At 44.3% G+C, this 14054-nt stretch overlaps 1 long non-coding RNA gene across 1 annotated transcript; it reads right to left on the minus strand.

Moving 5' to 3' along the window:
- Positions 1–800: 800 nt before the first annotated feature.
- LOC141112798 (uncharacterized) lies at positions 801–13327 on the minus strand. The gene is made up of 3 exons (XR_012236644.1): positions 13208–13327; positions 7877–7902; positions 801–977 (listed from the first exon to the last, which is right to left on the minus strand). It is a non-coding gene; the product is annotated as an uncharacterized lncRNA (long non-coding RNA).
- Between the last annotated feature and the right edge of the window lie 727 nt (positions 13328–14054).

Here is a 14054-nt window from a genome sequence, read left to right on the forward strand (position 1 = left end):
TGACTTAAGTGCCAAAGAGTGCAATGTAAACCCTCAAAAGCTGCATGAAAGTCGCACCTGAATGTTATACACGCGACAGTTGTGCAACAGTAGTCCATTATTATGATTGGTCAGAGCCAAAGTCATACCCAAGTTGTACCCATCCAAAGTTGTGTCGAAGTTGTACTCCAAAGTCAGCGCAACTTTGGAGTCATACAAGTGTGAATGGAGCTTAAAAAGGTTCATGCACTACTTTGGTCCGACTTTTATGCGACTTAAGTGCCATAGACTGCAATGTAAAGCTTCAAAAGTTGCATGAAATTCACACCTGAGTGTTATACATGCAACACCTGTCCATTATCATTGGTCAAAGCCAAAGTTGCATCCAAGTCATACCCATCCAAGGTTGCACCAAAGTCACAAGTGTGAATGGAGCCCAAAGCTCAGTTTATACTTGTACAACTTGTCATGCAACTTTGAACATCAAAGTCGTATGACAAGTTGTTCCCCACATGTTTTCCAATGGTAACAGTTCATGTATGTGTGGTTTAAATTTGCGACGACTTCAAAGTAGTTCATGCACTGCTTTGGTCTGACTTTCATCCAACTTGAGGGCCATAGACTTCAATGTTAACCCTCAAATGTTGCATGAAAGCCTTGGCTGAAAGTTTTTACATGCAACAGTTGTCCATTATGACTGGTCAAAGCCGTATCCAAGTTGCACCCATCCAAAGTTGCATCAAAGTTTCACCAAAAGTCACACCACTTTGGAGTCGTACAAGTGTGAATGGAGCGTTACCAGAAATGAGACTTACCTGTCTTATGGCGTCAAGGGTCATGTTGTTCAGAGAGTCGGCCTGCGGAGGAGTGAGGGCATCCAGATCGGGCGGAGTGACTGTCCCGGTGGTCTTTGGTTTTGTTGGTGCTGGCTTTTTGGTGGTGGTGCCTTTCCTCCAGTTTGCGAATAGGCTTAAGAAATTCGGGAGTGCAGAACGGCTCTGGAGAGGAGAAGACATTAAGGAGGGGATTCCATGGTCAATTATTTCAATTAACAACCAACTTCCCTCCTACATGTAGGCCTAGAAAATTTTAGAAAATCGTGATTTTTTTTCTTGTTGTGGGTTCACAGGCTATAGATATGAAAGGATTCCTGACCTCACTTTGACTTCAAACTAGAGATGCACCAAAAAAAATGGTGTTTTCGGTATTTTGCCGATAGAGAAAAAAGGTGCCGCTAATGGAGCTGAAAACGTGGCTTTTCCAGGATCTTACTGTGCTTACAGTGTGTGTTTTATAGGTCATGTGACACGGGTTCTTGCTGCGTTTTCCATGCATTTCAACAGGGAGTTGTGTTTTTGGTGCGTTTTTTTTTTTTTAACTGACCAAAAATTCAGCAAGCAATATTTTTACGGAAGCACAACAGACCAGTGTGAAGACCTACATACTTTATAATTGAAAGTAATACATTTCTCTGAAGCTTTTCTTGTGCTAAGGCTGGGTTCCCACTAGAGCACAGAGCGGCTCACAGCAGGGGGGTCCGGTGCGTCTCCATTCACCGGTTCAGGTCCGATTTCAGACGGAATTTTTGGCTGAATTTGGACCTGAAACGGACCAGAAGATGCACAGGACTCCTGTGCAATTCGCACCGGTGAACCGCTCCAGAGATGTGTGAGCCAGCTTTATAGAGAGGCTTTATTCGCAATGGTATGAACCTGGCCTGAAAGTGCCGATAATGGCCGACAAAAAAAAATTCATATTCATTTCAATTCATGATATTAATAAAAAGTCGAATATAATATAATTACAGTGGAACCTTGGATTACGAGCATAATCCGTTCCAGGAGAATGCTTGTAATCCAAAGCACTCGCATATCAAAGCGAGTTTCCCCATAGAAGTCAATGGAAGCGAAGATAATTCGTTCCGCATTGACTTCTATTGCATGCAATACCGCATGTGGCCAGAGGTGAGGGGGGGCGCCGGAGAGCCTTGGAAATACTCGGGGACGGCTCGGCTGAACTCGCAAAGCCTCGAAAAGGCTTGCAAACACTCGGGAACGGAGTATTTCCGAGTGTTTCCAAGTATTTCCGAGTGATTCCGAGTATTTCCGAACGGCTCCGAAGCGTTCCGAGTGTCACCGGCGCCCCCCGCACCTCTGACCAAATGCGGTACTGCACACCCCATTAACTTGAAATTCTGCTCGTTTTGCGAGACAACACTCGCAAACCGAGTCAGAATTTAAAAAAAAAAAGTTGCTAGTCTTTCAAAACGCTCGTTAACCGCGTTACTCATAAACCAAGGTTCCACTGTATATGTAAAATTGTATATTTAAAAAAAAAAAAAAAAAAAACTGTAATTTTTCTTTTCGGTTTCGGCCAAATGCATCCTGCAGTTTCGGTTTTTGGCATCAAAATTTCCATTCGGTACACCTCAGACTTCAAACGCTTGCTTTATTGCAGTTAAAGCGTTTTTAAAGATATTGAAATGGTCCGGCAACACACATTTTTTTAAAAAAAGGTTGGTGTCCATGTGTCTTCAAGGGTGGCCATACACGGATCAAACCCTACATTCTAATTCTAATTCCTAATGAACCGGCCAACACTCTGCAGATTGCCCTGTGGGCACCCTCTTGCCCGGCGTCCTTCCACTGTAAAATCAACTGAGCCAGGTGGAAAACTGTTGGCCAAGCCGCACCTGTATGTGATCAGATGCCGACACTGGTTTTTTTTGTTTTTTTGTTTTTTAATCCAACCGACGTGGCTGTTAAAATAAAACAGCCACAGCTGGAGAATTATCCAAACTCTCTCAGTCAACACTAAAGTAGCCTTTAAAGTAACTCTACTTTTGTGGGGAAAAGAAAATAGCAAATGAAAAAAAAAAAATAATAATAATATAGCGTATATAATTGCTACACAAGTCATATTGTAATTGAATGTTATTAAAAATTCCCTTTACTTTTCAGCCGCTGTAGTTTTCGGTAAAATGCAATATGGCCACCTGGAGGCGCTCTGTACACAGATGGTATACAGAACGCCCCCCCCCCCCCTCCCTCCCGATATATCATTTCCTGCTTGTGTGATTGGCTCACTGATTTTCCCAGAAGTCTGAACTAAGATACAAATTAGTTTTTGGGCATCCCCTGCAACAGAAATTTAACTTTTGGTGAGATACTCCCAAACGAAATCACGTCTAAAGGAATGCAGACCCTGCCACTTCTCCTCATTAGAGCCCTGCAGGTGCAGCAGCTTATTGATAATTACAAAACCACTCCCATACAGATTCATGGACACAGACAAACAAACAGCTACTTCTTCAGAATAACAAAAGGTAGGAATCTGCAACAAAGTTTGTTACAATCCCTTCAATGTACAAAAAATCGTCCAGAGGGGAACATTTTTTCTCAACAAAAGTTGAGTTACTCGTTAACTATTTTTAATCCTTATTAAATAGATACGAAATAGAAATGTATTTACTTGTTTTAAACAGTTTTTTTGTTTTGTTTCCTCAGTTCACTTCCTAGTTTCTGTCCTAGGCCAAAATGTCATATATCCCAGGAGTCTTCAGGAGGGGAGGAGGGGCTTTCTCAGCTAAGCACACCCTCTTGTCTGCATGCCTGAGCTAAGGGCATATGGGTTCCAGGAAGTAAATGTTACATGAATCATTTGCCCTTACTCAAAATGGCCGCAGCTAGAAATGCTAAGAGGGGGTGTTTTTAAAAGTGTTTTCTCAACCAAAGAAAGCAAAGAGACATGGATGGATGGGGGAGTTTGCTTTGAATATTAAAAATGAAGTAAATAGCGTTCTCAGTTTGTGGTGCTCAGATACATTTTAATTCCTCTTTAACAGTTAACCCTTGCAGTGCGACGTGGCCCCCGATGCAAAGGTAGATTTTCATTCTCGGATTTGGTCTTTAGTGCCATATTCAGTCAATAGGGAAGATTTAGTAAACCTGGAGAGTGCAAAATCTGGTGCAGTGCTGCATAGAAACCAATCAGCTTCCAGGTTTTAGGCCAGGTTCACACTGGTACGACATGGAAGTCAGACGACTTCCGCTCCGACTTTGCCCTACTACTTTATGTCCGACTTCTATGCGACTTCAATGACCGAGATCCGACATTGATCTGACAAAACCAGGCCCTTTGAGTCTGGTATGAATCTTGAGGGGGGACCCCACGCCATATTAAAAAAAAAAAAATGGCGTGGGTCCTCCCCCCCAAATTCTATACCAGTCCCTTACCTGAGCATGTCAGGAAAGGGGGGAGGGCAAAAAGAGAGCGCCCACCCTCCTGGACCATACATGCAAGGCCACATGCCCTCACCATAGGGGGTGGGTGCTTTGGGTGCGGGGGACTCTGAGCTCCCCACCCCAAAGCACCCTACCCCCAAAGGCCCTGGTAAGAAATTGTGGGGGGGGACCCACGCCATTTATTTTCAATTTTTTCAAGAGTTCCCCTTCAAGATCCTCAGAGCACAAGCCGCTTGCCAAAGCTGGATCAGTCAAGATGATGATCCGGCTTTGATCCGACTTCAGTGATATAAAATGAGCTGAAGTCGGACCAAAGTAGTGTAGGAACCTTTTTCAAAGTCGGACCGACTTTTGTTGGACCAGTTAAAGAGGAACTGCAGTCTGCTCACATAATTTGTAATAAAAACATCTTTGCCATTCTGAAGCTTCCCTCCAACCACTTTGCATTTTCTTTTATATATACTGGGATTCTGTATTTGCCACATATGCTGCAAAAATCTCCCTCGACTGAGTCTGGCTGTATCCATTTTAACTGTGGGCAGCTGAAGCTGCTGCCTGTTCACTTCCTGGATTTACACAGACACACAGAGGCACACCTCCAGCTCATCAGCTCTCATTGGCCCTCTTATGACTCACCCCCCTCTTCCTTCCTGGCAAACTCTCACAAGACTGAGAGAGAGAGCTGTGCATGATGTCATAAGCTTAGGGTAATGACCAGACAAGAAACAGAAAGTGGGCTGTATAAGGGATTTACTGGCAGAAAAAAAAATGTTACTATCCAAAGTTAAAACAACAACAAGGGCAGAAGATATAATAGATGGAAAGGTGAAAAAATGTCTGAAGGTCCACTTTAAGACGGCTCTCATAGGGAACCATTGATTTATACACTGCTGGGGACTTGAACCGGAAAGCTGGCTAGCTCCCACTCAGGATCTCGGGAACACAGAATGACACGCACACTAGAGGAAGTGAAGAATAAGTTCATTTATTAAGGGGGATGACCCTTGGTTTTATACAAAATAAAAGAAGGATGGATTTCAATACATTAGGGTTCGGTTACAGAGAAAAAAGGTGGCAATTCTAAGAAAAGGAGTTTATCGCCATATGACGTGACGTCTCGTAATATTTTCAGTAAAAAGGTACAAGCTAGAATGTTCTCACAATAAACCAGCCACACTAATCTGTTAGCCTGAACATTTCTAGCAAGTAAACACATTCCATGTCAAATTCAGATAATAGATATGAGATGGAAATATACAGAATAGAAACATCATTAACCCTTCATAAACGTCATGCAACATGTGCGCCCAAAGTTGGGGCGTATGTCCCTCCAGTGTGACCAGTGTGCCTAAAGCCTCGTACACACGATCGGATTGTTGGCCAACAAAACTGTGGACTTTTGTCCCAAGGGCGTTGGCCCAAACTTGTCTTGCATACAAACGGCAAGGAATTGTTGGCCAACAAATCCGAACGTAGTGACGAACTGCGTTGTTTTTCAGCTCTTTAGCACCACCCTTTTGGCTCCTTCTGCTAATTTCATGTTAGTAGAAGTTGGTGAGTGTTGTTTCCCCGTTTTTTATATCGCGCTTTTCATTTCGCGCTTTTTAGTTCGTCTCTGAACGGCCGTTCGTCAAACAGACATGTTGCGGAATCGGAGGAGATAACGTGTTATTTATTATTGGCCTTGGAGTTATGGATTTGATTGAATAATGATTTGATTTGTTATATTTTCTATATTTTTGGATGCATAGAATGCACCTTTTGGTTAAGTTCTATTGGCAGATAGCATGTCTAATTTTATTTATTTTCTTTTTTTAACGCACAAGAAAAAATTGTGTAGAATAAAGCCTCATACACACGATCGGACTTCAAACAAACTTTTCCGTGGATTTCTGTCCAAAGGGCGTTGGCCGTGAACTTGGTATGCATACACACGACAGGACTTTTTCAGCCAACTTTCACCAATTCATGTGGTTTTTCAGCTCTTTCCCGCCACCCTTTGGACAACTTCTGTATTGTTGTCTGATCTTTTGCATTGGTTCTGAGCATGCGTGTTTGTACTTTGGACTAAAGTCCTATGGACTTGTGTACACACGATAGGATTTTGCACCATAGGACTTTTGTTGCCAGAAAGTTTGTCTGTTTGCACAGTCAACATTTGTCCGATGAAAACAGAAAAAGTTTGTCCGATAGAGCGTACACACGGTCGGATGTTGCCTTAAAACAGGTAATTTGCATGTTTGTTGTCAAAAAGTCCGATCGTGTGTATGGGCCTTCATACTTGGCTATGTGTTTTGCTTCAAATGACAGTTTGGGAGTCGGCAGTTACATTTAAAAAAATACAATGTAACATTAACAAGGGACACCAACATAGTTGTATCTTTGATCTTAAAAACTACGGGATAATGGTGTTGTGGTAACTTGCCCAAATTAAAAAAAAAAAAAAAAAGCATAATAATATTATTCTTGATCTCACTAGAAAAAAAAAAGCCTTTGAAAATTTGTTTGCAATAACCAAAAAAACAGCAAAGCAGCTTCATTATTATCCCATCATTAAAGAAGAAGAGAATTGAGCGCTGCATTTCGAGATTTCATCATTTGCCGCGTCACGAATGTTAATTCTCCATTACGAACGCTAGTTTACAAGACCGACTGCTTCCGGCTCGTCCTTGCTTCCGAGCATGCGTGTTTGTACTTTGGACTTTTGTTCGACGGACTTGTGTACACACGCTCGGAAAATCCAACAACAGACACTTGTCCGCGGAAAATGTCAAAACCTGTGATCCAACATTTGTCCGCGGAAAATCCGACAACAATTGTCCGATGGGAGCGTACACACGGTCGGATTTTCCGTCAACAGCCTGTCATCGAACATTTCCCGTCGGAAAATCTGATCGCTTTCTTGTCAAAGCTTAAAGGGGTTGTAAAGGTTCACGTTTTTTCACCTTTTTCAAACATCTGACAATGCCGGCCCCCCCCAGCCCCCCGTTTTACTTATCTGACACCTCAAAAGTCCCGCGCTCGCTCCCGACATCCTCTTCGCCACTTAGCCTGGCCATTGATTGGCTAGAGTGGATGGATTGAAAGCAACGCAGCCATTGGCTCGCGCTGCTTCAATCACATCCAATGAGGCAGCGCGCTGGGGGGGCGGGGCCAAGTGATACAGTCGGAGGCTAGAGCCACCGGCTGTATCACGGGAGCGCGCCCGCAAGAACTAAAAACTATGCGAGAGAACTAGCATGAAGGTGTTTAGTTCTTGCGGGGAGGAGCTGAGACAGACACCGAGGGACCCCAGAAGACCAGGTTCGGGGCCAATCTGTGCAAAACAAGCTGCACAGTGGAGGTAAGTATAGCATGTTTGTTATTTAAAAAAAAAAAAAAATACCTTTACAACCCCTTTAATTGAACAAGCTGAAGTTAGAAGCTGATTGGCTACCATGCACAGCTGCACCAGATTTTGAGTGCTCCAGTAATAGTAAATCCCCCCCCCCATGTAAGTAACCAGACACAAGGAAGCAAATAAAAATCTTTCATAAGGAAAACTGTACAAATGCTCTCATTTATAGAAGAACAATCAAATTTTTGCACAAACCCTTTAGTGACAGGTTCTCTTTAATAACAGGCAGGAGATGTGAGTATCTCCAGTGGCTTACCTTGATATTATGTGGTCTCGGTACATCTAGAAGATAAATGTAATGATGTTCCTGTTAGTTTATTTGTTACATCGTACATTCGGAGGACATGCAGCTTAAAGGGTACATATTCATTTACAATACAAATAATAAAGAATATTGTCTGCTATGCCTTAGAAGCCAGACAAAGCTCATTAGACATCTGCTCAGCACACAAAAGCAGCAGGAAGGACAGAGAGGAGACCACAAGTACAGCCCTACTAACAAGGCAATAGGAAGATTATATTAGTACATAGGCTACTACTTACCTAGGTGGATGCAGCATCAGTCCCCCAACGGCTCTAGGACTGATAACCAAGTAATCAAAGACTGCTGATCGCTCGGTTCTCAGAGCTCCCTGAGCAGAGAGCTGGTGAACAGTCAGTCACAGGCTCTCTGCTCTGCCCCTCCTCAACCCCTCCTCGCTCTCTGGAGCGCTGGGCTGTGGAGGGGGTGGAAGCGGCCGGCTCATGCTCTCAACGGCTCACTGAAAGGCTAAGCTGGGTGCCAGTCAGGGCCGTCTTTATTATTGATTGGACCCATCCTGGGCAAACGTTTTCTTGGGCCCCTCCATGCAATTTTACTGTCCACCGGCTCTGAGACATACAAATAGCAGCTAGACTCAAAATCTGAATCGGATCAGGCAGTGCTTGTGATTGGTTGCCAGAGGTTACAGCTATCATTACCGCTTACTGACTGGTTGCTAGAGGTTACAGCATAACATTACCGCTTTCTGACTGGTTCCTAGAGGTTACAGCACACATTATGGCTCACTGGTTAGTTGCTAGAGGTTACAGCACATAATTTCTGTATGTTGATTGGTTGCTAGAGATTACTGCACATCATTACTGCTCACTGATTGGTTGCTGGAGGTTACTGCACATCATTACTGCTCACTGGTTGCTGGAGGTTACTGCACATTATTACTGCTCACTGTTTGGTTGCTAGAGGTTACAGCACATCATCTCCTCACTGCCTGCACACCATGGACTGGAGTGGTGAGGGGACCCATCAATAGATAAAAAACTTTCAGGGATCCTAGAAATCCTGGGATCAGTGGTCAATGCTGATTTTTTACCGATTACCAATATAAAGAGGAGTTTCAACACTGGCCAACAATGTAATGGGGGTTTACACTGACCACTATTGTAATAGAAGCATTCACAGTAACCACCAATGTAAGGAGGGATTTACACTGATCACTTATGTAAGGGGGGCCTTCACACCGGCCACTAGTTTGAATAAAAGGATTGTACACCAAACCCCAATATAATGAAAAGATTTACACTGACCACCAATGTAACCGAGACATTTAGCCTGCATTCACATTTGTGTGTGTTGGAAACGCATGAACAATCGCTTTCCTGATACCACAGAAACGTGCTGCCCTTTAGCAGATACACAGCAGTGCCATTAATGAATGTTAATGAAACCCTCACACATTTGCTGACATGTGCCGTGGAACCATGTGATTTTGAAAAAGCATTAGGGACTTTCTTCCGCATTTCTAGCACACAGAGCAGCCCATTGAAATGAATAGGCTGCCCTACACATGACCTACATCTTTATCCACCCTGTCAGTACACCATTGCATCCTAAAACCCCTGCTAACCTCTGCACCCCAAACCTCCCCCATCCTCTCCACTCCAACCCCCCCACCCCTTTAACTCTACCTGCTTCCTCTGCTCATCTTTGCACCCACCTTCCTTACCTCTACACATCCTCCTCCTTGCTCACCTGTGCACCCCAAACTGTAATTCCTTCAACTGCCTACCTCTACACACCCCACATAAGAAGAGAGAGGGGGCAGGGCGGGGCAGGGCGGGGCTGAGCCGCGGCTCTGCCCCTGTTGCAAGCTGGTTGCTCAGGGGAAGGAAGGGGCCAAGAGCACCGGCAAGGAACCTGAGAAGAGGAGGATCGGGGCTGCTCTGTGCAAAACCATTACACAGAGCAGGTGAGTTTAACATGTTTGTTATTTAAAGGGGTTGTAAAGGTTCAAAAATAAAAATACCAATACCAAACATGTTATACTTACCTGCTCTGTGCAGCCCCGATTCTTCTCTTCTGGGGTGCCCCCGCCGGGGCTCCTGGCTCCTCCTCTTTATTGGGTGCTCCCAGGGAGAGCCACTTTGTATGGGGGCACCCGTGCGGGCCCATTCCCAAGTTCTGCTGCTGCGTCTATTGACACAAACTCAGCCCCGCCCCCCACTCCTGTGTCACTGGAATTGATTGACAGTAGTGGGAGCCAATGGCTCCTGCTGCTATCAGTCTATCCAATGAGGAAAGAGACAGCGGCTGGAGACGCTGGTCTCGTGCACATCGCTGGAATGGATGGGCTCAGATAAGAAAAAGAGGGGGGCTCTGGGGGGCAGCTACAGCAAAGGTTTTTCACTTTAATGCATAGAATACATTAAGGTGAAAAACCTTGAGACTTTACAATCCCTTTACCACTTGCCGACCGCCACCTGTACATTTACGTCGACACAATGGCACGTACAGGCAAATAGGCGTACAAGTACGTCCCTTTTAATTTGCCACCGTGCCATCACGTGCGCTCCACCGGCGGCACGCGCGCACACCTGCTGCGAGCTCTATGAGCGTGATCGCGGGTCTCGCAGACTAGATGTCCGTGGGTATCCCAGCGATCGTCTCACGGAGAGGAAGAATGGGGAAATGCTGATGTAAACAAGCATTTCCCCATTCTGCCTAGTGACAGGAAACTGATCACCACTCCCTGTAATCGGTAGCGGTGATCAGTGTCGTGTCACACGTAGCCCCCCCCCCCCCCACAGTTAGAATCACTCCCTAGGACACACTTAACCCCTACAGCGCCACCTAGTGGTTAACCCCTTCACTTCCAGTCACATTTACACAGTAATCAATGCATCTTTAATCGCACTGATCACTGTATAAATGTGAATGGTCCCAAAATAGCACCAAAAGTGTCCGATGTGTCCGCCATATTGTCGCAGTCACGAGTAAAATGATTTGCTGATTGCCGCCATTACTAGTAAAAAAAAAAAAAAATTAATAAAAATGCCATAAAACTATCCCCTATTTTGTAAACACTATAACTTTTGCGCAAACCAAACAGTAAACGCTTATTGCGATTTTTTTTACCAAAAATATGTAGAAGAATACATATCGGCCTAAATTGGGGAAAAAAAATGTTTTATATATTTTTTGGGTATATGTATTATAGCAAAAAGTAAAAAATAATGCTTTTTTTTTCAAAATTGTCGCTATTTTTTTGTTTGTAGCGAAAAAAAAAACAAAAAACGCAGAGGTAATCAAATACCACCAAAAAAAGCTATATTTGTGGAAAAAAAAAGGATGTCAATTTTGTTTGGGAGCCACGTCGCACGACCGCACGATTGTCAGTTAAAGCGACGCAGTGCCGAATTGCAAAAAGTGCTCCGGTCTTTGGCCAGCCAAATGGTCCGGGGCTGAAGTGGGTAAGAAAAAAAAAATGCCTTTAATATCACTTTAGTCCCTGGTGACTGTGTGCATTTTTTGGGGGGATGTAAGTGCCAGAGGTAGCTACGGACTGAGTCTCAGAATACTGGCCATTCCCCTGTCCTCAGCAGAATCGTGGATTGTGAGCCTAGAGAAGAGTGTCCTCTTGTTACTATGCAGGAAATACGGTACTATGCCCTGACCCCTCTTCTGTTTAAAGCTCTTCAAGCAATACGTTTCAAAAACACTTTCCCCAGTCTAAATTATTGGAGCTGGAGTGCATGGACTGGTGCTTATGAGTAAGTGGGGCAGCCTCTATCTATACTAATGGTAAGAACCAGCTAGAACCAGTGGCTCTTGCAGGGGTAGCACTGCATTACTTTCCTGCAGCAGCAGTTGTATAGGGTGGCTAAAGAATTCTGTGCAATACAAAAGGTACCCAAAAAGATGTGCCAATGCTCTCAGTGATTGGCACTCAGCAGCAGAACTAGTCTGACACGCCCCCCTCCCCTTCTGTACAGTACAAGCCTGTGTGAGAACACTGAGGGGTGTGGCTATTACTCAGCTCTGCCAGCACAGAGCGCTGGAGTATAACAGCAGGAAGCAACATTTTTATGGAGAGAAAAATCTATTTTAAGTTTTTTTTCTAAGTAACAATCTGTCACAAGCAGGGCTTTTTTTCTCTCAGAGAATAGGTGCAGGAACTCGCCTTTTCTGAGTCACTCCTTTTCTCCGCCCCCTACCCACTTTGGAGCACTATTCCTCGGTTCTACCCCACTACCCACCTCCCAGTACTGCCCCTTTTAGACAATACAGAACCAAGTTTAACTTTGTGGTGCTAAGTAATCTGTATGGAATTTGGTAGCGATAACAGGCAAAGCAGTAAAATAGATCCCCAGTTGCCAGCAACAATAGATCCCCCTAACAACAATGGACCACCGGACCACCAGCACAAATCCCCCCCCCCCCATCAACAATAGACTCCCAGCAACACTGAACTTATTCTCTCTGGAGAAGAGACGATTGAGAGGGGATATGATTTCAATATACAAATACTGTACTGATGACCCCACAATAGGGAGAAAACTTTTTCGCGGAAGGGAGTTTAACAAGACTCGTGGCCACTCATTAAAATTAGAAGAAAAGAGGTTTAACCTTAAACTGCGTAGAGGGTTCTTTACTGTAAGAGCGGCAAGGATGTGGAATTCCCTTCCACAGGTGGTGGTCTCAGCGGGGGCATCGATAGTGTCGAAAAACTATTAGATAAGCACCTGAACGACCACAACATTCAGAGATATACAATGTAATACTGACATATAATCACACACATAGGTTGGACTTGATGTCTTTTTTCAACCTCACCTACTATGTAACTATGTAGCAACAAGAGATCTCCCCACAGCCAGCATCAATAGACTCTCCAGCAGCCAGCAACATAAGACTCACCCCTAGAAACAATAGGTCCCCAACCAGCAACAATAGACCTCCTCCGCAACAATAGCCCCCCACCCCCTGCAAAAATAGATCCCCTATATCTAGAATAGATCCCCCAGCAGCCAGCACCAATAGACCTGCAGCACACCCCAGCACCCCTTGCCCTTACATGCAGTCAGTCTTTGAGGTGCCGGAACTACGTTCCCCCATGTTCCCGCTGAAAAAAAGCCCCACACACAAGTCATAATATATGAAGATAGAGGATTTAAAAAAGATATGCATTTTAAAAAAACGACTAGTCTTGGAGAGGATAATAACTATTAAATCCACCAAAGCTGTATTGCATTTTACGCGCCCTTCAAATTTACTTAACCATCCAATGAGCTTCATCTTGTGAATAATTACCAACTGAATTGTACTTACCAAACGAACAGATAAATCCCAGTATTTCATCACAGTTTGATGCACGTTCCAAGTTATCGGAGCCTTGGAATATTAGGGGACAGAAATCATCTTTGGGCACCTCCTTCTGTCTTCGCCTATCTGTGAATAGGTGACAATTGAATCAGATTTGGGTTATTCTCTTGTATGACACTCTGACCCCAGGTTACCTCCAGGGTATGGACATTTTATGCCATGTCCATGTATGGGCGACCTCTATGGCATGCCCATATATGGGTGACCTCTATGACATGCCCATGTATGGGCGACCTTTATGACATGCCCATGTATGGGCGACCTCTATGACATGCCCATGTATGGGTGACCTCTATGACATGCCCATGTATGGGCGACCTTTATGACATGGGCAACCTCTCTTTATTGATTTCTCCTATTTTATCCAAATTTGTTGTAGGAATGTTCGATCAATGTCCGACCGTGTGTACAGGGCATTATACTTCTTGGATATCCAACAGCAACCTATCCAAGGTATAATTTCTGACTCTGGTCCTGTCCGTCTGAGAGTTTTGGTGGTTTCCATCCATCCTGTTGTGTTCTGGCTTCTCCTTTTACATGACCATATTAAAAGCAAAGTTAAAAATACAGCAATAAAAGTATGACCCATCATGGTGAGCAATGGAAGTTGTCGAGTAGACCTGGGAACTTGAGCGCAAAGATCTCAGCAATAGAGAGAGGTGCCATAACTCTTTAGGATTCATCAAAAATTTCCATTTCGAGTAGACCAGTGGTCTCCAAACTGTGGCTCATGGACCAGATGGGGCCCTCTGCTTGCATTCATCTGGCCCTTAGGGCACTATTCCTCCCACTG

The sequence above is a fragment of the Aquarana catesbeiana genome, linkage group LG11 (genome assembly GCF_042186555.1).
Source record: "Aquarana catesbeiana isolate 2022-GZ linkage group LG11, ASM4218655v1, whole genome shotgun sequence".
Lineage (NCBI taxonomy): Eukaryota > Metazoa > Chordata > Amphibia > Anura > Ranidae > Aquarana > Aquarana catesbeiana.